This window comes from Gossypium hirsutum, chromosome A13 (genome assembly GCF_007990345.1).
Source record: "Gossypium hirsutum isolate 1008001.06 chromosome A13, Gossypium_hirsutum_v2.1, whole genome shotgun sequence".
Lineage (NCBI taxonomy): Eukaryota > Viridiplantae > Streptophyta > Magnoliopsida > Malvales > Malvaceae > Gossypium > Gossypium hirsutum.
In genome coordinates, this window is record NC_053436.1 from 25,971,151 (window position 1) to 25,996,116 (window position 24,966).

Consider the following 24,966-nt stretch of genomic DNA (forward strand, 5'->3'; position numbering starts at 1 on the left):
TATGATTATTTTAGGTGTTTATGAGTATTGGCCGACTTATCGATTTACTCCCTGTATACCCTGAGATTGAACAAAATTTTCAACAGTGAAGAAGGCAAGCAAGTCAGAGAAGTACCAAAGAGATGAACCTTGAAAACTTGAATCAAGGAAATGGAGCAAGCCCTTCTTAAAATCCTATCCTTATTGCTGATGATAGGGATAGAGCTTTAGGACAGTATACCATACTAGTGTTTCATGATCTTAATCCGGGTATTAGGAGACCCAAAGTTGAGACACAACAGTTTGAGCTGAAGCCAATCATGTTTAAGATGCTTCAGACAGTGGGGTAATTTAATGGAATGCCTACTGAAGATCCTCATCTACACTTAAAACTGTTTATGGAGGTGAGAGATTCTTTCAAGTTAGCTAGAGTATCCAAAGATGCAATACAATTGAAGTTGTTCCCATATTTGCTAAGGGACAGAGCTCAAGCCTGGTTGAACTGATTGCCACCAAATTCAATTTCTACATGGCAAGAGTTAGCAGAAAGATTCCTTATGAAGTATTTCCCGCCTAACAAAAATGCTAAGTTGAGGAATGATATCACTACTTTCCAACAAATGGATGATGAGTCCTTGTATGAGGGATGGGAAAGGTATAAAGAATTATTACGGAAGTGCCCTCATCACGGAATCCCACATTGCATCCAACTTGAGACGTTTTATAATGGTCTCAATGCACACATGAGGATGGTAGTGGACGCTTTTACTAATGCTGCTCTCCTTTCAAAATCTTATAATGAGGCTTATGAAATCATTAAGAGGATTGCCAGTAACAATTATCAATGGCCAACCAATCGAGCAGCGTCAGGAAGACGAGTCACTAGAATACATGAAGTGAACGCTCTCACTTCACCCGCATCTCAGGCATCCTCAGTATCCTCAATGCTTAAAAATTTTACCGCTAATGGGTTTAATAGTTTTGTAGCTCAACCACTAAATCAAGTTGAAAGTGTAGCCTATGTCTATTGTGGGAAGGACATTTGTTCGAAGAATGCCCATTGAACCCAAGATCCGTGTATTACATGGGTAACCAGAACCAAAATCGAGGAAGGCAAGGACTGCAATCCAATTTTTATAACCCATCATGGTGAAACCACTGGAATGTTTCCTAGAGTAACCAAGGAGCGAGAACCAGTAAGACTTACGCCCAACCTAGACCGGCATAGCCACCTGGTTTCCCCCAACAAGTTTAAGAACCAACCCAAGCTGAACCATCCAATAGCTTAGAGAATCTATTGAAGGCATACATGGAAAAAAGTGATGCCACTCTAAGGAATTTGGAGAATCAAATGGGCCAGCTTGCAACTAAACTCAGAAATTGACCACAAGGTGCTTTACCTAGTGATATAGAGAATCCAAGGAATCCAGGGAAGGATCATTGTAAAGCATTAACATTAAGGAACCGAAAGACATTAGAACCCAACATCGTTAAAGTTGAAAAGGAGCTAGCTGATGCTCAAGATTCAAAGGAAAATCAATCGAGTATTGAAATTCTAGTTTCACCAGAACCAGAATCTATAAAATTTGACAAGGTAACTTCAGAACCAGCTAATTCTGATCAACTAACAAATTAGTTAGATGTAGAATTACCACAGAGGACAAATCAACTAGTTCAAGTAAAGAAGCCTCCACCACCCTACCCTCAAAGACTTCAGAAGCAGAAGTAGAAGTACTCAAGCAACTTCATATCAACATCCCGTTGGTTGAAGCACTTGAACAATTGTTGAACTACGTCAAATTCATGAAGGACATCTTGTCAAAAAAATGAAGGCTTGGAGAATTTGAGACAATAGCCCTGACAAAGGAATCAAGACAAACTACCCTAAAAGTTGAAGGATCCTGGATGTTTTACCATACCTTGGAACATTGGAGCAACATATTTTGGTAAGGCACTATGTGACTTGGGTGCGAGTATTAACTTGATGCCTATGTCAATATTTAGGAAGTTGAGGATAGGTGAAGGTAAACCTACTATGGTTACACTACAATTAGAAGATCGATCCTTAGTACATCTAGAAGGAAAAATCGAGGACGTATTGGTACTTGTAAACAAATTTATTTTTCCTGTTGACTTTGTGGTTCTAGACTTTAAAGTAAACAAAGAAATGCCAATCATCCTAGGAAGGCCTTTCCTAGTAATCGGAAGGACCCTTGTTGATGTGTAGAAGGGCGAGCTTACTATGTGTATTCAGGACATCAGTTAACAGTTAATGTTTTTAAGTCTATGTGATTTCCTGACATAATTGATGATTGTTCTGTAGTGTCTGGTTTAGAGAATTTAATCGTGGAAAAAGAACTCAACTATGTTAAAGATCCATTGGAACAAATTTTGACATCAGATCTTCCAAATGATAAAGAGGAGGATGAATACTTAGCTTTGCTAGAAGCTAATCAAAGGGGATTTAATCCACGATCCCGTTTTGAATCTTTGGAGCTAGAGAATAAAGATTATGCCTAACCAAAAGTGTCAATCGAAGAGCCACCTAAATTAGAACTCAAGGTACTTCCTTCACATTTAAAATATGTTTATTTAGGTAATGCTTCTACTCTGCTTGTGATTCTTTTAGCAGCATTAACTATTGAGCAAGAAGAGAAACTCATCCTAGTATTGAAACAATTCAAGAAGGCTACCAGATGGACCATAGTTGATATTCGCAGTATTAGTCTGTCTGTATGCAGGCACAAGATTATCCTCAAAGATGGAAAAAATGGACGATTGATGGACAACGAAGATTGAACCCCATCATGAAGGACATGGTGAAAAAAGAAATCATGTGGTTAGATGCAGGTATAATTTACCCCATCTCAAACAATTCATGGGTAAGTCCAGTCCAGTGCGTGGCAAAGAAAAGAGGTATTACGGTCACTAAGAATAAGAATAACGAGTAAATACCCATTAGAAAGTTACGAGATGGAGAATTTGCACCGATTACTGGAAGCTGAATAAGGCGACTAGGAAACATCACTTTCCTTTACCCTTTTTAGACCAGATGCTGGATAGACTCGTGGGGCGAGACTATTACTATTTTCTTGATGGATATTCAGGGTATAACCAAATTATAGTAGCATCAGAAGATCAACATAAGACAACATGCACTGCCTGTACGGTACATTTGCATTTAGACACATGCCATTTGGTTTATGTAATGCACCTGTGACATTTCAAAGATGTATGATGTCTATTTTTACTGATATGGTTGAGAAATACTTGGAAGTCTTTATGGATGATTTGTCAGTATTTAGAGATACATATGATGATTGCCTAGCAAATCTAGCAGAGGTACTAAGGTGATACGAATAAACAAAACTCAACTGGGAAAAGTGTCATTTCATGGTACAACAAGGTATTGTTCTAGGGCATCGGATAACGAGACATAGAATTGAGGTAGATAAAGCAAAGGTAGACATTATTGAGAAACTTCCACCTCTAACATCTGTAAAGGGTATTAGGAGCTTTTTGGGCCATGCCGGTTTCTATCAAAGGTTTGTCAAGGACTTCTCCAAAATTGCTAAACCCTTATACAAATTATTGGAGAAGGACACGATGCTCAAATTTGATGAGGAATGCATAAGAGCTTTCAATGATTTAAAGATTCGATTAGTTTCGGCACCCATAATCGTCCCACCAGACTGGGATATGCCATTTGAATTGATGTGCGATGCAAGTGACTTTGCGATAGGAGTTGTCATAGGCCAGTGAAGGAACAAAGATTTTCATCCCATCTACTATGTAAGTCAGACTCTTACAAGCACTTGACTGAATTATACGATAGTAGAGAAAGAGTTACTTGCTATTGTGTTTGCTTTTGACAAATTTTGATCCTATCTTGTCTTTATGAACGATTCAGCAATTAAGTATTTACTTGCCAAGAAAGACACTAAGCCAAGACTGATCCAATGGGTACTTCTACTTCAAGAGTTCGATCTAGAAATTCAAGATAGAAAGGGAGTAGAAAACCAAGTAGCAGACCACTTGTCAAGATTGGAGCCACAAGAAGGGAATTCTCCTCTTGTACCAATTCAGGAGACATTTCCAGATGAACACATACTAAAGGTAAATCATGTCCATAATACCCCTTTGGTTTGTTGATATTTCTAACTATTTAACTTTTGGTTTGATGCTGATTGATAAGACGTACCATCAAAAGAAAATGTTTCTTCATTATGTGAAGTACTATTTCAGGGAAGAGCCATATTTGTTTAAAAAGTGTGTAGATCAAATGATAAGGAGATGCATGGTAGAAAATGAAATACATAAGATTCTCTATCATTACTACTCAACTCTGAGTGGGGTGCATTTCGGAGGTACACGTACTGCAGTCAAGGTATTGCAAGCTGGATTCTTTTGGCCAACACTTTTCAAAAATGCATATGCTTATGTAAAGAGTTGTGATCAATGTCAAAGGGTTGGAAATGTCACCAACAGAAATGAGATGCCTTGAACAAACATCATTGAGGTAGAATTATTTGATGTTTGGGGTATTAAATTTCTTGGTCCTTTACCTTCGTCTTTTGGTCACAAGTACATATTGGTAATAGTAGGTTATGTGTCTAAGTGGGTTAAGGCTGAGGCATATCCAAAAAATGATGCTAAGGTTGTGATGATGTTTTTACAAAAACATGTGTTCACAAGGTTTAAAACCCCAAGAGCCATCATCAGTGATGGAGGGTCCCATTTTGTGAACAAGTGGTTGAAATGGTTATCGAAAAACATGAAGTGAAGACAAGGTTGCCACAACTTACCATCCGTAGACGAATGGGCAAGCTGAACTGGCAAATAAAGAGATCAAAGGCATACTTGAGAAGGTAATTTGCCCGAATGGATGAGATTGGTCCAAAAGGCTAGATGATGCTTTATAGGCCTACAGGACAGCATACAAGACACATTTAGGGATGTCACCCTATAGTTTGGTCTTTGGGAAAGCCTATCATCTGCCCTTGGAATTAGAGCACAAAGCTTACTAGGCTCTTCAACAACTCAACTTTGATCTTAAGCTTGTTAAAGAAAAACAGATGATCCAACTAAACGAGTTAGAAGAATTCTGAATGTTCTCATACGAGGATGCCAAATTACTCAAGGAGAGACTTAAGAAATGGTATGACAAGCACATTCGAGTTTGAGAATTTGAAACAAGTCAGGAAGTATTATTATTCAATTCCAGATTAAGGTTCTTTCCAGGTAAGTTAAAATCACGTTGGTCCTGTCCATTTATGATTAATCGAGTTTATCCATACAGAGTTGTCGAACTTCAAAGTAAGGGAGGTAATTTTCGAGTTAATTCTTAGCGCTTAAAACATTACTGAGGAGATAAAATTGAACGGGATCAAATCACGTTCATTTTATCATATGATTAATTTTTCTTGTAATCCTTTTTAAACAAATGGTTTAGGGTATATTTTCGGGATTAGTATGTTTAAATAAATTCTATCTAGGAGATTGAAACTTAAGCGGAACCGCTTGTGATCCCTCCAATCATTCCTGGAATGGATTTTAACATATCCCCTAAATAAATTTTTAGTTTTTCAAATAAAAGGGTCAATTTTGATCCAAGTTTTAATTTGCAACTCAATTTCAAATTTTCTTTAAGTCTAGGTATTAAATTGAATTATTTTCTAATTTTGGTTGCTCTTTTTGTATATATTAAAAATTAAATGCCTCTTTTTGTAAATATTTTTCAAAAGCCATTCAGAATAAATGTTTTTAATTTAATAAATAAGATGATAATCATTAATATATAATTATATCCATTATAATATATATTAATTATTATCAACTTTGCATAAAATTAGGATTAGTTGAAATTTGATCATATTTTTAATAAGTATTTATCTTTAATAAATTAATCGCAAAGAATAATTTAATATGCATTATATTAATTATTAATTGTTGTTAACTTTGTATAGGGTTAGAACTTAGAATTTTTAAATTTTTTTTAATAAGTCTTACTCCCCTCACTATAAATTTCACCCACACTTTCATATTTTTTCCTTCATCTAAACCCCACCAATACCTAGTGTTGAAAGCTCCCAACACTGCCTAATTACTCGGCTCTCTCACTCATTCGGCCAGTAGCTCTCGCCCACTGTGTGCACCCAATAGCCTTCTCCTTGGCGCTGCACTTGCCGCACGTCTAGCTCTAGCAACTCGTCAGGCCTGCTCAATGCACCTGCAAGGATTTGCGTGCCTAGTTCTATTCCTAGCCCCAGCTCTCGTGCACCCACACTACTTCCTGCTCCCATGCTGCTGCCGGCTCACACGCACATCCGCGCACCAGCACCCTTAGCCGTTAACCCTCTAACCTATCCTAAATTGACCTCTTTTGATTTATAATTTTTTTATGAGCTTTTAATTTTTATAAAAAGGGTGGTAAGACAATTTTTTCTCCTAAATTTTAATTTTATTTAATTATTTAAATTTTCAATTTATTAAATTATTAATAGTTTATATTAATTTAATTTTTGAGAAAATAATTGTTTCCATCTTATATTCAGGTTAATCATGCCTCGAAAGAGAACTCGTGCCTTTGCCTAAATTGATGAATCACATAACAAATTCCATTGTGAAGAAGCCAAAGCAGGATACGAAAGTATTTTTAAGAATAACAGATGCATCCAGAGAAATGCTTTACATTGAAATAAAGCTATTACATTATTTCATGGTGCGCATTTGTCAGGTTGTTGAAGCTCTCAATTGGGAGTTGTTTTGTGAGAAAAGACCTAGTGTGGATGAGGAGTTAGTTCATGAATTTTATGTAAATTTAATCTCAAGCGAGTTGACAGAAGTTTCGGTTCGCAGAATCAATGTACCAATAACCTTAAACGCTATTAATGAATTTTTTGAATTACCTGATTTTGAAAACGATGAATATTTTTCCTTGATGAGCAATGTTGAGTTTGAAAGTCTACAAGAAATTCTCAAGGAACTTAGAGTTCCAACTTCTAAGTGGACCGTGTCAAAACAAGGAATTCACACTTGTCGAAGAGAATATTCGACACCACTCGTGAAGGTATGGTTCTATTTCATCCGATTCAGCCTTATGCCTATTTCATATAGGACTACAAATTCATTAAAGCAAATGGTCTTACTATATTTTATTATAACTGGAAAGACCATTGATGTGGGAAAAATTATCCTAAGAGAGATGTTTAGGCCCAGCTTACTTTCCCTTTACGATAACAATTTTGTGCTTGAAAGCTAAAATTCTTGCAAACTTAAAGAAGACAGGTTATAGCCAGGGCACAATCATAGATTGGGACCTCTACTGAATAGCTGGAGACTCTGTTCTACAATAATAAATTGAAGAAAGTGAGTATCCTGAAGAAGAAGAAGACCCCACAGAGATCGAATTGATGCAATCAGCTGAAATCCCTAATAAGGTAGAACCAATGGAACTGGAAGTCAAACTTGATGTCACAACTTCAATGTTCAAAACTTAATCGCCTCACCCAGATCTTCCAGATGAGCTGTCAAAGTTGATGGACATAATACAACATATACAGTGGCAGCAATAGGCTTATTGGAGATATTCAAAAATAAAGGATGATTCATTGAGAAGCGTTCTTACAAAAATATACAATAACCCATTTATTTTTGAGCCTAAGTTTCTAGATTTCATATTTGAACCATAGAGTCCTATCAAAGAAGGAGTGAAGCGATTCATGCAAAAACAAAGATGATGGAGCAAAAGATGAGTCGAATTCGGAATTATTTGTAAATAAATAAAAATGGGGGATCTTGACTTTATTTTATTTCTTAGGTTATTTTAGGATTAAGTTTAATTAGGAATTTTTATTTTTATATAATAAAAGAAGAGGTGGAAATCATTAATAAAAATGAACAAGTCGCAAAGTATAAAGTGTGGCAATAGATATATATACATGTCTAGGATTGGATTTAGAGAGAGCTTGGTACTTAAGCAGTCAAATTGACTCACCTTCTCTTTTCTAGAATCCTACCTGGTGTATAGTATCAATTCACTTTTAACAATGAGGACATTGTTCATCTTAAGTAGGGGGGATCGGAAAATTGAAATTATTTCCACTCAGAATTAAATTTTCTTTCATTTATGATTAGGTTATATTTTGTTCAAAAATTTGAAATTTTGTTAAGTATGCTAAACTTCAGTATGAATAAAGTTCGATTATTTCAATAATTGTAATGTTAACTAAAATATGACATAAGTTTATTTTTAATAAAGCATGCAACTCGTACTATAAAATTTTTAGTTCCTTAGGAAAGTTAGGCATGCATGAAAGTTTAAGTCTCTAGAATTGACTTAATAGTTTCTAGAGGCGAAATCCTAGGAAGCATGGAATGCTAAAAATGATTTAGGCAACTTTTGTTTGGACCGTTTGAGCCTTTCAAGCCAACCTTGATGAATTTTTATCCCTTGAAACCCAACTTTGAGACTATATGGCCTAATTTTATTTGAACCCTTGCAATATTTAGCCACCACTTCTCTCTTAATTATCTTTAAATTATCCCAAACACTAGCCCAGTACTATTTTGAACATTTTTGAAAATAAGTTTGGGGGAGTTGAAAAAAAAGTATCGAATGCTCAAAAATTCATAGTACATACAATAAAATGCTCATAAAGAAGAAGAAGAAGAAGAAAGAGAGCATGTGTACTTGAAAGAAAATAGATGTACAAAAGAGCATGTGAAAGCAAAGTAAGTTGGTGTATTGAAGGTCAATATTCTGAAGGTCTGATTGAAGCTGAGTCTAGGGTTTTTAGCCTAAATTTATCTATCTCTTACCTACCCCTAGCTTAGCCACGTTACAACCTTTTTAAATACCTATTGATTCAAGTTTCTATGCTACCTACATTAATAGAGAGAAATTGCTATGTTCAACATATGAAGGCATAAGTTAAACTTAATGATTGAAGCTTAATCTTGAATAAGGGAATAAAATCAAATTGATAGGGATTAAGATGTTTTTATATCATAAGAATGATTGAGATTAATTTGAATGATATGTATACATAAGTAGCATAAATATCAAATTTCTTGTTCTTAAGCATAAGTATACCAAATTCATGATTGTTGGGAAGAGTGTTGTTCTGAATGAATTTTTCAAAGGTGCTTCTGAGTAATTATTTTTAAATTTGTGCATTGCTCGGGATGAGCAATCAATTAAGTTTGGGGGTGTGGAAACACAAAAATATATACACTTTTTCATGCCCTTTTTAACTCAAACTCATGCAAGTTCGGTAAAATTCTTGTCGAAAATATATAATTATTATAAAATAATTATTTTGTACTTAAATTATTAACATAATGAATTTTAATTATTTTATAATTAATTTTGATTATTTTCGACAGATTTGCACAAAGGATGAAAAACGGCTCGGTAGACACTACTGAAGCACAAAACCAAGAAACAATTCTGAAGCATCAAGGCTAATTAATTTTTCAGCCTAAGACGGTCCAAATTATGTGTTTTATTCGTAATATAATTAATATTAATTTATATATAACTTAGTTTGGGTTAAAGAAATTATTATTAATTAATTATGAAAAGTGGCCCAATTGAGCTGAATCAAGAAAATCGAACCAACCGAGTATTGGGCAACCCAAAACGTCCCACATGCTGACCCAATCAGCTTGCTTGGCTGATTAATTAGCTTGCAAAATGGCCCTTGAAGACTTTTTAAAATTGCAAACAAACCCCTCCACTATTTGTTCCTTTCTAGATTGGCCCATACCTTAATATAGCAAGTTTGAAAACTTCAAAATTGCCACATGTGTGGCCGGCCATGGGAGGGCTGTTTGGCTGCTGATTTTGGCTATTTGTAGGAGCCCTCTCAACCTATGAAAACCTCCCTTGGCTGCTTATTTCAAACACACCTCAACTTTTCTCATCTCTTCTCTTTTCTCTCAATTTTCTCTTTTCATTTCCCGTCCATTTTATTATTCTCTTGCCGATTTCACCTCTTGAAAAAGAGTCATTCAGCCACCATTTGGAGTAGGATTAAAATGTTCATAGCAGCCTTGGTTCGACAAGAACAAGCGAAGAAGGAAGAGTAGAGCAAACCAGTTAAACCATGGAAAAACACCGAATTTGATTCTTGTTCCTATCCTTTTAATTTTTGTTGTTGTTATGATGAACATGTCTATGAATATTTGTGAGATTGAAATATTTAATTTAATTGGTATGTCTTAAATTTAATTTGTGTTAGGTTGATTTCATTTCATCTACTTAATTTATTAAAATTGTGTTTGTGTTGTTATAGGACTCGGTAAGATGTTTGATTAAGTAAAACCATGACTAAGTTATTCTTGCATTACAATTGTAAGGTAACTAATGAATTAATTATTTAAATGGATTGAAATTGCAATTAATTGACATAATACTTAATCAGTGCATGTTTAATCATCTAAGGTAGCTGAGGGTTAAATTAGCAATAGTATGTAACGATACATTTGCCTTGCATAACTTGCAAGTTTATTGTGATTAAACTGTTACAAGGTAGAAATGCATTGTTACCTCAAGTAATCTTTTATGTGCTTATGAGATTGAATTAATTGTTTGAATTGGCATAGAGATATGTACAAGAGATTTTTTTAATTTCACAAGTATGTATGTGCATTAACACATTTGCCTATTAAAATTTGTTTAATCAGTTGAATTGTCATAAAGATATAGTCAAGAGATGAATGGATTTTGGTAGGTGAGTCTGTTTATAAGGTAGCAAATTACCGAGTTGCCATGAATTTATTCATTACAACATAAACATGAGTTTAATAATTCTAAGTTAAGAAACGTAATTAATCTAACATAATTATGTCATCTTGATAAAATAATCTTTTGAAATCGTGCATTGGAACTTTATTTTATTTTATTTATTTTACTCAGTTTTCTAGTTTAATCACTTCTTCAAAACAAAATATTTTTCTTCACCAAAGTGTTTTAAATTGCATACATAAATAATTCTTTTCACAGTTCTTGTGGGTACGATAACTCAACATTTACTTGTCACTTTATTACTTGTTGTAACTGTGTACACTTGCACATTTCCGTCGTTCCACATATACATACCTATATCAACTTGGATCAATCTCATACTCATCCATATCATTGATATACCCGTTGAACCATTTGGAATAATATCGGATACTTGGTAATCTCTCACCCTAAGTGCCAATACATAGTCAAAGCTATCTCAATCTTATATATCATATAATGCTCACTCTCGAGCTATCAACGGGTCTGCTCACACAAGTTGACTGTCATGACATAGCTACACACTGCTGCTTACACAAGTTGACAAGAATCTGCAACACATGCCGAACAACTCAGCACCAGTAGGACGTACGGACCAGCACCCAAAACACATAACCCCTAATGACATGTCATTCATATCCTAATCTATTCGTAAGGTTCAACCTGGATTTCACATTGTTGAATCTTCATCGAACATATTCGTAAGGCTGTATTCACAATTAATTCAATAATAAAGTATTTAAACACAATTATATTAATGCTTATTAACATACGAACTTACCTCGATTGCAAAAACAATGAAATAGATCAACTAGTCCAATACTTTGTTTTTCCCCCGATCTAGATCTAAACTTCGTTTTTCTTGAACTATATAATATCAAATTTAACTCATTCAATTATCAATCTATTTAATTTAGCACAAAATGTATATTATGGCAACTTTACACTTTTGCCCCTAATATTTCAACATCTTTTCAATTTAGTCTTTAGCTCATAAAAATACAAATTCATGCAATTAGGTCCTTACCCATGCTAGATGAATTTTCCTTATTATCCTAGTAGCCCATATTTTTCATTATTTCACAATTTAACCACAAAATTTTCACATTTCACAAATAAATCCGTAAATGACAATTTTATCAAAAATTTCTTAACAAATGTTATTTATCTAACAACAACCATTTATTTTCTATCATCAAACATCAAAATACACCTATATTCATCAATGGTAAAAACTTAAACCTTTAATAGTTTTGCAAATTAGTCCATGGGCTAGCTAGATTAAGTTACAACGACTCCAAAAACATAGAAATCATTAAAAACTGAGTCAAAATCACTTACATGCACAAGGATGAACTTTCCGAACCTTTGAACCCTAAAAATGGTGTTCTAACCTCAAAATTTTGGTGGATGTTGAAGATGAATGAAAAGAATTTGATTTTTTTCCTTTAATTTTTACTTTTAATACTAGTTTACGTAATTAACCTTAGTAAATAACCTTTAAAACCATTAAAATGATGTCCATCTTTGTCCACTCATATTAAAAAATGGTCTAATTACAAAATAAGGACCTCCACTTAAGATTCCATAGCTTTTAGGCACCTTTAGTCCTTTTTATCAAATTGAGCATTCAAATGATAAAATTTCTTAACGAAATTTTCACACAATCATACTATCATGTTGTAGACATTAAAATAATAATAGAATAAAAATTTCAACCTCGAATTTGTGGTTCCAAAACCACTATTCTGATTTGACTAAAAACGAGCTGCTACACTATGAATTCCTAAAGTTCAAACGGGGCTCAGTAATCGTCGTGACATTGTTGGATTTACATCATCTCATGACATGATAAATTATGTAACAATATATATATTGATTTATTTATATTAGAACAACACATTAAACATTCAATTTAATTAACATTATAATGATTACAGTTCATATGAACTTACTTGGCTAAATTGCAAAAATGTCAAAGTATAGGGGCTATTTAGTAATTATCCCTTCTTCTCAATTTCCCACTCTTTCTTGATCTTGATTAATACTTTCATTTAATTCATAAATTTAGATAGAAAAAATAATTCATTTTATGCAATTTAGTCATTTTTTGACATTTGTACACAATTGCCCCTAACATTTTACTTTTATTCAATTTAGTCCCTGAGCCTAATACATGCAAATTAACCATTTTTATTGTAAATCCATGCTAACCCAATGTTCATATATTCCAATACAACCTATATTTATAAAAATTTCACATGAATTCCTTACATTTTTACTATTTCAACAATTTAATCCTTAATGTTAAATTCATCAAAAATCACTTAACAAAATACTTATAATTAAAAATAAATACTTCAAATTAATAATTTAACATCTAAATTCACAAATATTCATCAATGGTAACATTCAAAATCTTTAACAGTTTCAAGAACGAAGGTATAGGCTAGCTAGACCTAATTGCAATGATTTCAAAAGCATAAAAATTACGAAAAACTGATAAACGAATCACTTCCATGCATCTATTTTTTTGTTTGGCTGAACTGTAATACCCCTAACCCATATTCTTAGCCGAAATAGGGTTACAAGGCATTACATTTAATTGGTATTAGCGCTACAGTTTAGTCGATTAGGACTAACGTAGCGAGTAAGAGTCTAGCTATACATGCCATATATATAAACTGCAATAGTGTGATGATTCCTGACAGCTAAAATGTATTTTTCACATAGTAAATAGATCCCAATCAAGCTTTAGCTAACGATGTGGAAAGTAATGCGTTCGCTCTCGTTCAAGGGGTAGCGCTGACTGATTCTAGACCGATTATTAGTAGCTACGAGGGAGAGGCAAAGCAAGCCTTCTCCTAGATAATGAATGAATGCTTTACAGAGTTTGTTTGAATGAATCTAGTTGCTCAACAACCTCCACCCCCACCTGCTCCTCAACAAGTCCCAGTTATGCCACAAGTGATAGATTCGATTTGATTGATTAAGCCATCTGTTGATAAGATTAGGAAACATGGGGCTGAAGAGTTTTGGGCTACTGTTGATGATGATGCTGAGAGAGATGAGCTTTGGCTCGAGAATACGATCTGAGTATTTGAGAAATTATCTTGTACTCCTAAAATATGTGGTATCTTTACTTAGAGATAATGCATATCATTGGTGGGAAACGTTAACATCGGTGGTTCCTAGAGAATGGGTTACCTGGGAATTCTTTTAATCCAAGTTCCAAAAGAAGTACATAAGCCAAAGATTTCTCAATCAGAAACATAAAGAGTGTTTAAAGTTGAAACAAAGTCGGATGACAGTGACAAAATATGAAAGAGAATTCATACGGTTAAGCAAGTATGCCCTGGAATATGTTTCCACTAAAGAGAACATGTGTAAAAGGTTCGTTAACGGATTGAACGAGGATATAAAAATGTTAGTTGGGATTATTAAATTGAAAGAATTTGTTCTTATGGTTGAAAGGGCTTGTAAAGCCGAGGATCTCAATAAAGAAAAGAGAAAAGCAGACTCAGAAGCTAGAGACTTGAGAAAAAGATCAATGAGTAAATCGTATCAATCTTCATTGAAGAAATTTTAAGACTTGTTTAATCATTCTACTGCATCAGTGGGACATTCAAACCGAGATCGAGTAAGACAACAGTTGAGCTTTAAAGCTCCAGCTACTTCGATAGCTAGTGTTGGGAGTACAAGACCTAACCGACCTGAATGTAAATATTATGGAAAACGGCATCCCAGTGATTTTAGATTGAATGATAGGGCTTGTTTTAAATGAAGACCATTGGATCATTTTATCTGTGATTGTCAAGAGTTGGCTGAGCGAGATACAGTACAGAATACAAGGCCGAGTAATATTGCAGTTAGAGGGAGACTCTCGTAATGTTAGAAATGTGAGTGGTGGTAGAGGTGTGAAACGGGATACTATTGCAAAATCTTATGGTAAAGCACCTAAACGAGCTTATGCTATTCGTGCTCGCGAAGAAGCATCATCTCCAGATGTTATCACCGGTACTTTTACCCTCTATGATACTAAAGTTATTGCATTGATAGATCGAGGATCGACCCATTCTTATATATGTGTGAATTTAGTATCGAGTAAGACTTTGCCTGTAGAGTCTACTGATTTTGTAATTAGAGTAACGAATCCCTTAGGCAAGTGTGTGTTGGTTGATAAAGTGTACAAGAACTGTCCATTGATGATTTGGGATATTTGTTTTCTGACTGATTTGATGTTGTTGCCATTTGACAAGTTTGATATAATTCTGGGTATGGATTGGCTAACATTGCATGATGCTATTGTGAATTGTAAACAAAAGACGATAGATTTGAGATGTTAGAATAATGAAATTATCCAAACTGAATGGCTTGCTAGCAGTGATTTCATCGATGTTGGCTCAGAAATATGTGAGAAAGGGTTGTGAAGCTTATTTTGCTTATGTGTATGATACGAAAGTGACTGAAAAGAAGATTGAATTACTGCCAATTGTGTGTGAATATCCTCTAAAGAGTTACCAGGTTTACTACCGATCTGAGAGGTTGAGTTTGGCATTGAGCTAATTCTAGGAACTATGCCCATATTGATAGCTCCGTATAAAATAGCACTGATAGAGTTAAAAGAATTAAAAGCTTAGTTGTAAGAATTAATCGGTAGAGGATTTGCATGACCAAGTTTCTCACCCTGGGGTGCTCCCGTATTGTTTATGAAAAAAAAAGATGGCAAGATGAGAATGTGTATAGACTACCGATAGCTTAGCAAAGTGACGATCAAGAATAAATACCCTCTACCACGAATTGACGATTTGTTTGATCAATTGAAAGGGGTTACAGTGTTTTCGAAAATAGATTTGAGGTTGGGCTATTCCCAGTTGCGGGTTAGAGACTCTGATATGCCATTTGGACTAACAAATGCACCTATTGTCTTTATGGATTTAATGAATCAGATTTTCAAACTGTACTTAGATAGATTTGTTGTTGTATTTATTAACATCATTTTGATATCTTCGCAAGATGAAACTGATCATACTGAGCATTTGAGAATTATGTCACAAACTCTTCGTGATAAGCAGTTATATGTAAAGTTCAATAAATGTGAATTCTGGTTGCGTGAGGTTGGTTTTCTAGGGCATATTGTGCGAGCATCTGGTATTCGAGTCGATTTGTGAAAGATTTCTACAATAATAGATTGGAAACCTCTGAGAAATATATTCAAAGTTTGTAGTTTTCTAGGACTCGCCGGTTATTATAGACGATTTGTAAAAGGCTTTTCGATTACTGTGACTCCATTGATGAGATTTGTGACAGCCCTAAATTGACCCTAGTCAGAAAGTGGTTTCGGGACCATTAAACTGAGTCATAAAAATAATTAGCCGTCATAGTTGATGCTCATTATATGTACATATGCATGTGTGAAAATTTCATATTTGAATTTTGTTAATTGTACGTGAATTTTATCAAATAGGACTTATGTGAGAAAATTTAGAAATGTGCTAGGCAAATGTAAAGTGGCCTATTAATGCATGTTGTGAAAATGATGGGTTTGCATGTCAAATTTCCCAAAATTAAAGCATAGTGGCTGCCATGCTATCGGTGGAAACATGTTGTAAACATGTTGTGTTAGTGTGTTATGTTAGAAAGAATAAAAAAAGGGTTAGGATTAAAGTAATGCAAAGCGAGGAGTGATGAAAAAAAAAATTGTCTCATCCATGCCCCCCCAGTGCCGTGAATTGAAGAAAGAAAACAAGTTGTGTTCTTTGGTTCTCCTTGGCCGAAAGGAAAAAAGGGAAGAAGGGAGTGAAGCATTCGGTTATCCTAGGTCACTATTAAGGTAAGTAAGTTGTACTAGTTCTTGAAATTTTAGTTGATATTGAGTGAGATATCAAGTGATTTTTGTAAACCATGTTGAAATTTCGATTTTGGGGTGAGTAAGGTTTTCGGCTATGAAAAATTAATAAGGGTGATGATTGTTGTTTCATACTAAACCTAGATGAACAATGGTAGTTTTCTTACATCTTGATATCTATGAGTTCCTTTCTTGGTTCTACCTTAGACCCACGAAGTATATGTTTATTGGGTGTTGTTGGAGATTTATGATAGAAGCTAATGAGTGAGAGTTTGATAGATACTATGAGGTTAAACTTCATGGGATTATAAGCTTGTAAGTTGGATGATGAAATTCATGCTTTGTGAAGGTAAATAGTGTAGAAGGAGCATTCGGCCATGATGAAAAAATTATGATGAAGTGATGTTGAATGCCTTGAATATTGAGTATATATTGTTATAAGTTGAATTTAAGGTTTGTAAAATTGTCTTTGTCATTGCCGAATGTGGGTATAGTTAAGGAGAATTTGTTAAAGTGCTTGGTTCATTGATATTAGGTTAATGATATGTGTATTTGGTCATAAAGGTGCACATGAGGAATATTAGATTAATTGTATCAAATTGCTTAATGTGATAAAAAAATGTGTATGACCATTTTGTATTTGAGCTAAAGGTGTCCATATGACCTATCAAATTTCCATGTCATATTCGGCCATAAGCTAGCATAATGAGACTTTAATGAGTTAAATTTGTTTGAATTAGCTCAAGAGCTTAGAGGACCAAAGTTGGATAAGGGAAAGGAAAAAGTGGTCGAATAGCCATCGAAATCGTTCGACAACATCCGAGGTAAGTTTTCGAGTAATGAGACTTAGTTTACGATTTGATTAAGTCATGACGTGTGAGCATAATAAATATACGGTGATATGATGATTCTACTTGAATTATATGTTGAGTTAATTAGTCTATATGTATTACAGGTAGCCGTATGTGCATGGAGATCGTGTCATAAAGCAAACTAAACCATGCTGTTTGTATGTGGCTAGTGAGCCGAAAATGGGATTGCTTAATATGTGACTTGTGTTTGAACTCTAATTATGAAAATGAAATATAGATGTGTCATGATTTATTGATATGTGCATGAATATTTGGATGATAACCGGGCTAAGTCCCGAAGGCATTTGTGCGAGTTACTATAACCGGGCTAAGTCTCGAAGGCATTTGTGCGAGTTACTATATCCGGGCTAAGTCCCGAAGGCATTGGTGCGAGTTACTATATCCGGGCTAAGTCCCGAAGGCATTGGTGCGAGTTACTATATCCGGGTTAAGTCCCGAAGGCATTGGTGCGAGTTACTATATCCGGGCTAAGTCCCGAAGGCATTGGTGCGAGTTACTATATCCGGGCTATGTCCCGAAGGCATTCGAGCGAGTAGCTATATCCGGTTAAATCCCGAAGGTACTTGGATTGGGAATGAGCGACCTTGCTGTAATAGTTTCAATTAATACGCTCGTAAAATCCCAGCGATGAGGTATGTTTCGTATATGCATTAAATTAGTTGATCCCTTACAAATAGTATTCGCTCAGTCAATAAATGAGCTACCGGCCTTTGGCTAAGTTGATCTTTTGTGTATGAATATAAGGGTTGGTAATGTGAAGTAAGTATGAAATTGAGAATTTGTGCACATGAAATTATCCGTTTAGCCACATGAATGCTACACTTTAGTTGTGTCAAATTTTATGGCTCAAAACTTACTAAGCATTAAATGCTTACTCCGTTTCTTTGAATCTCTGTTTTATAGATTTTCGTTCGTCAGCTTTCAGACTTGGGAGTGTCGAAGTCGAAGTCGCCCACACTATCAAAGCCCTTTGGTACACTTTTGGTTGAACTTTGAAATGGCATGTATAGGACTACCCTTTTTGATGTTGGTCATGTACCTTTCGGTATTGTACAAATTTGGATAGCCATGAGAAAATGGCTTATATATATCTTGAGCATAATGTTATAATCATCTTGTATGTATATGTTCATTAAGAGGCATGGAAATTTTTGGAAACGATTAGCCATTGGAATGGTTAATCATGATCATATTTTGTGCTATATATGCTAAAGGGCTAGTTGAATCATGGAAACTATGAAATAGTCAAAGTCTACCTTAAAGGCAGATGCTGATAGCAGCAGTGTTGTAAATTTGAAAAATCACTAAAAAATATTAGGAATGGCATTAAATAGTGAATAAATTATGCAATCGAACCTTGATGAATCTACTTTCACATGGAAGAAACGAAACGATCATATGAGTTGTATGTTAAGAGATATTTAGGTTTTCACGAAACAGGGCTAGAACGGTTTTCTGGATTCCCTGTTCCGACTTTGGAAATTCATTATAAATTAACCAGAGATAATTAGAAGTCATGCCATAAATGTATAGATTCCTTTTCGAGTCTAGTTTCTATGGAAACAAACGGCATCAGTATTGAAGCCCTGTACAGGGAGATATCCAAGTCGTAACGCATGAAGGTCAGTGTAGTCGAACCCTGAAATAGGGGAGACTTCAACTAATAAACTGTACTAATTGGTTCGACCAAAAATTCTAGAAAACAATTGTAGATGGACATATGAGTCTAGTTTCAGGAAAAATTTACGGAACTGGTTTTCGAGTTTTGGAACTCGAGATATGATTTTTAAGGTGACAGTGATACAGTAGCCAGCTCGTCTGGAAATTTAAAATGGTCTGTGCAAATAAGTGAATTAAGTCTGTTAACCCCTCGTGTTTGACTCTGGCAACGGTCTCGGGTACGGGGTGTTACAAGATTACTTCAAAAAGGTGTAAAGTTCGAATGGTCTGGAAAATGTTAGAAAAGTTTTGATCAACTGAAAACTCTTTTGACTGAAGCTCTAGTGTTAGTGTAGCCAGAATCGGTTAAAGAATTTGTGATCTATAGTGATGCATCAATGAATGGTCTAGGTTGCATTTTGATGAAAGAAGGCAAAGTCATAGCTTATGCCTCAAGACAATTGAAACTGCATGAAAAGAATTACCTGACGCACGATTTGGAGTTAGCCGCGATTGTGTTTGCGTTAAAAATTTGGCTTAATTATTTATTTAGTGAGAAATGTCATGTTTATTCAGATTGTAAGAGTTTGAGATATCTGATGACTCAAAAAGATTTCAATTTGCGACAATGGAGATGGATAAAATTGCTAAAAGATTATGAGCTAGTGATTGATTACCATCTAGGAAAAGCAAATGTGGTTGCCGATGCATTAATCTAGAAATCTTTGTTTTCTCTATGTGCAATGAATACTCAGTTGGTTCTATCTGATGACGGCTCGATTGTAGCTGAGTTGAAAGCGAGACCATTTTTTTACAGTAGATTTACGAAGCTCAAAAAGTTGATAATGAAATGTTAGCAAAACAAGCTCAATGTAATTCGAAACCTGACTCAGAATTTCAAGTTGATCCAGATGATTTTTTGAGATTCAGGGGTCGAATATGTGTTCCGAGAAATTCAGAGTTGATTCAGATGATTTTGAATGAAGCACATAGTAGTTGTTTTTCTGTGTATCTAGGAAGCACGAAAATGTATAATGATTTGACACAACTTTATTGGTGGCATGGTATGAAATGTGACATTTCAGAGTTCATTTCTAAATGTTTGATTTGTCAGCAAGTTAAAGCTGAGCATCAAATGTTGTCTCATTTATTGCAACCAGTTATTATTCCTAAGTGGAAGTAGGATAGAGTGACTATGAATTTTGTGTCGGGATTGCCCCTATATCCGAGAAAGAAATATGCGATCTAGGTTATAGTTGACAGATTGACGAAATCAGCTCATTTCATTCGTGTATGAACGGATTATTCGCTTGAAAAGTTAGCTGAGTTGTATGTCTCTGAGGTTGTGAGATTACATGAAGTACCTGTTTCTATTGTTTCGGATAGAGATTCGAGGTTCACATCGAGGTTTTGGAAGAAACTGCAAGATGCACTGGGTACAAAACTACATTTTAGTATTGCATTTCACCCACAGACGGATGGTAAATTCGAGCGAGGTATTCAGGTACTCAAGGATATGTTAAGATGTTACATTCTTAAGTTCGAAGATACGTGGGAAAAATATTTGTCGTTGATTGAATTTTCTTATAACAATAGTTTTCAATCGAGTATTAAAATGGCATTGTACAAAGCTTTATACGGTCAGAGAACTGAACTAAGTGGGAGTAAGATTCACGGGGTTGATTTGATTAGAGAAATAGAAGAAAAAGTGAAAGTAATTTGTGATAGTCTAAAAGCAGCGTCAGACCGACAGAAATCATATGCAGACTTGAAACAGAAAGATGTTGAGTTTTAGATCGTGGATAAAGTGTACTTGAAAGTATCTCCTCAGAAGAAAATTCTTTGATTTGGTCGTAAAGGCTAATTAAGTCTGAGATTCATCGAACCATACGAAATTATCGAGCAAATTGGACTAGTGGCTTATCGGCTAGCATTGCCGTTTGAGTTAGAAAAGATTCATAATGTGTTTCATGTATTGATGCTTCAACGATACCAATCCGATCCTTCGCGTATTATTTCCCTGACAGAAGTTGTGATTCAGTAAAATTTATCGTACATTGAAGAACCGATCTGAATTCTAACTCATGAGATAAAAAAGTTGAGAAATAAGAAAATTACATTAGTGAAAGTATTGTGGCATCGAAATGGGGTTGAAGAAGCTACGTGGAAACTCGAGGATGCTATGAACAAGCAATATCCAAACCTATTTGCTGGTAAGATTTTTGGGGACGAAAATCCCTAAGGGGGAGTATTGTAACAGCCCGGTTTTTAGCTAAATTGGAATAGTAGTTTCGAAACCACAAATTCGATGTTGTAAAATTATTTTAATGTTATTTTTGATGTTTACGACATGAGATTAGATATGTGTGAAAGTTTTGTGTGCTAATTTTATTGTTTAAGTGGTCAATTTGAGAAAATGACTCAATCGCATAAAATGAAAAAGTTGCATTCCACTTGTTAAAAGTGCTTAATTTCCATGGCTTATTAAATGAAAGGTCATTATGTTGTAATTAGACCATGATTAGTGGAATTTGACATAAATGGCCAACCACTAAATGTTTTGTTAATGTTTTAATTAAGGTTAAAATAGTAATTTGGTTATTAAGGTTAATTAAATTAAAACAAAAGCCAAAAATTAGCCCGTTTCTTTCTTTCTTGGCCGAATATTAAAATAAAAGAAATCTTTGGAGAACATTTAGGGTTTGTCAAATAATTTGCTTGATTAAGGTATGATTCTAGCTCAGTTTTTGATGATTTCTATGTTTTTGTGATCGTTGCTCTGAGTACTAGCTAACCCGTGCCCTAAATTCTGAAATTTTTGATGATTTTGTGAAGTGCTATTGTTGGATTTATGAGCTTTGTGATGTTTAATGATAGATTATGAAGGTTTAATGATAGATATACAAGTTTTGTTAACTGATTTTGATGAAAATGTCAATTAGGGATTAAATTGAGAAAAATATAAAATGTTGTGGTTAAAAGTGTGAAATAAATGAAAATATGGGTTGGTAGGGACCTATATAGAAATTGGTCAAGCATGGGTTTTGTCAAATTTTGTGTAATTTGTGTTTTTATGAAATAGGGACTAAATTGAATAAATGTGAAACTTTAGGGGCTAAAGTGTAAAAATGTCCAAGTATGTGTTTATGGACTAAATTGAATGTGTTGATGAATAAAAGAGTTAATTTTGAATGTATATAGATCAAGAACAAAAGAAATTGGATTTAGATCAAGGGAAATCGAAAGTTATCGAATAGTCGATCCAGTCCCTCTATTCTGACTACGAGGTAAGTTCATATGCAAATAAATGTCTTTAGATTGAATTATATATGTTTCAATATCATTGAATTGCTATGAGTGTTGAACTAACAATTAAAAGCAAGAATCAACAGAGTTACGACATCTGAAAGTCCCATACGAACCTTAAGAATAGTATAGGATACGAATGTCATGACATTAGGTTATCGAGATGTGATTTTATGTAAGACCATGTCTAGGACATTGGCATTGTATTGAGATTTCATGTAAGACCCTGTCTGGGATAGCGGCATCGATATGTGATAACATGTAAGACCATATCCGAGTATCCTTAATGATTCCGAATAGTTCAACGGGCAAAGTCAAGTTGAGAATGAATGTGTGAATGAGTTAAGTGACTCAGGTACGTACGAGACTCATCCAAGTATTGAAAGGAAAGTATTTAATGGATTTAGCATTTGAATTTGAATAAATATTTATTAATAAAGGTTTGTATATTTATATGTTTTTTATTTGTATTTGGCCTATTGATAGAAATGATGTGGTTCATGTGATGACTTTATTTGTGTGTGGCTTACTAAGCTTTTAAAGCTTACTTGTGTGTTCTTTACATGTTTTATAGATTATCATGTCTAGCTCAGACATTAGGGATCATTGGGAACCATCACACTATTGACTACTTGTTGGTACTTTTAGAGCTTTGTATATATGGTATATGGCATGTATAGGCTAGTGAGTTGATGATATGTTTTGAGATTTGATATAGGCATGAGATTTGGCTAGCTTTTGTTGAAAATGTTGGTATGTATTTGGTCATTTAAGTTGGCCTAAGTGATGTGTTTGATAAGTGATATATATGATGTATATAATGCCTTATATATTGATTTGTTTTGGGTATGTTGGCCTTAGTTATTGATATAATTAAATGGTGCATTTTCTAACATGAAATAGATGATAAGATGATGAGTTAATGTATTTGAAACTTATGTAAGTTGTGATGAATTTGGCATAATGATTTGGTATATTTTGAACATGGAATTGAGTAATTGAAATGGTTGATGATAGATGGCATGATATGTTGTCATGTTTTGGTTGCTTATATATCTATGGAAATGATACCCTTTTGATGGCTAGGTGTGCATGAGAAAAGGGTGGAAAATTGGCTTTGCAAATGGCATATTTTTGTTTACACAGGTAGAGACATGGGCGTATGTCTCAACTGTGTTCGACACACAGTCATGTTACACGGGCGTGTGTTCCCTGGGGTACCCTTTCGAATTAAGGCAGTATACCCTACAGTTTTGACATGGTCTAGACACACGGGCATATCTATTGGCCGTGTATGGCACACGGACTGGCACATACGCATGTAGTCGGTTGTGTGACACAAGTTAGTAACCCCTCCAGTTTTCCCACGGCCATGGCACACAGGCGTGTCTCCAGCCGTATGGTACAAGTTAGTATGTATACCCTTTTTTCACAAGGCCTATGACACGGGTGTTTCTGGTGGCCGTGTGAGGTACACAGCCTGTTCACACAGGCGTGTGGCCTTTAAATTTGGAAAAATTTTTATGTTTCCCAAAGTTTGCAAATGTTATCGATTTAGTCCCAAACCACTTCTAAGCATGTTTTAAGGTCTCGTAGAGCCTTGTATGGGACATTGTGATTATATTGATTGATGTTTATGTGAAAGTGTATGATTTATGTTGTGATTGATCGGTAATGCCTTGTAACCCTATTCTGGCTAAGAATACGGGTTAGGGGTGTTACACGAACCTAGCTTATCTCCAGAGAATAATGGGTTCAAAACAAAAGGGGAAAATATGACAACCATTCATCTTTTAATTATGTTTTATTTAATTTAATAAATTTATCAAATTACCATTTTAATCTTAATTAATAACTAAAGTAAACATCAAATCCATGTCCATTTTAGTCCACTAACTCCTTAAATGGTTTAATTACCATTTAAATCCCTTGACCTTTATTCATTAAGCCATTTAATCACTCAAATAAAATAGTGATCAAATTTTACATCTTTTACGATTTAGTCCTTTTTAATTAATTAACTATCCAAATAATAAAATTTCTTAACAAAACTTTAATTAAACCTTAATAACACTCCGTAAATATTTATAAAAATATTTATGACTCGGTTTATAGAAATGAGGTCCCGATACCTTATTTTCTAAAACCACTTGACTTTAGGGTCATAACACTTGAACTTAATTAGTCATTCAAATAGCATAAATTACCATATCAGAAACCTTTTTAAAATCATATTTGACTCATAAATATAATAAAAATAATATTTATGAACTTACTCGTTGAATTTGTGGCCCCAAAACCATTATTTTTGACACCAATGAAAAACAGGCTATTACACATCCAGCTGTAATTGTACCAGAAAAATCCACCTGAAAAAGAGGAAGCAAAATATGTGTGCTGAGAGAGAGGGATCTACCCTATAAAAGTGGAAAGAGAAAGAAAAGAAAAAAAGAGGATTTTGGGGGGAGGATATAACATCTCGAATTAGGGCCTAGTCAGAACAGTGGTTTTGA

General features: G+C 34.5%; 1 non-coding gene across 1 annotated transcript; it reads right to left on the minus strand.

Moving 5' to 3' along the window:
• Window positions 1–566: 566 nt before the first annotated feature.
• On the minus strand, window positions 567–673 carry LOC121213247 (small nucleolar RNA R71). Its single transcript, XR_005908628.1, has one exon. It is a non-coding gene; the product is annotated as a small nucleolar RNA R71 (small nucleolar RNA).
• Window positions 674–24,966: the final 24,293 nt, after the last annotated feature.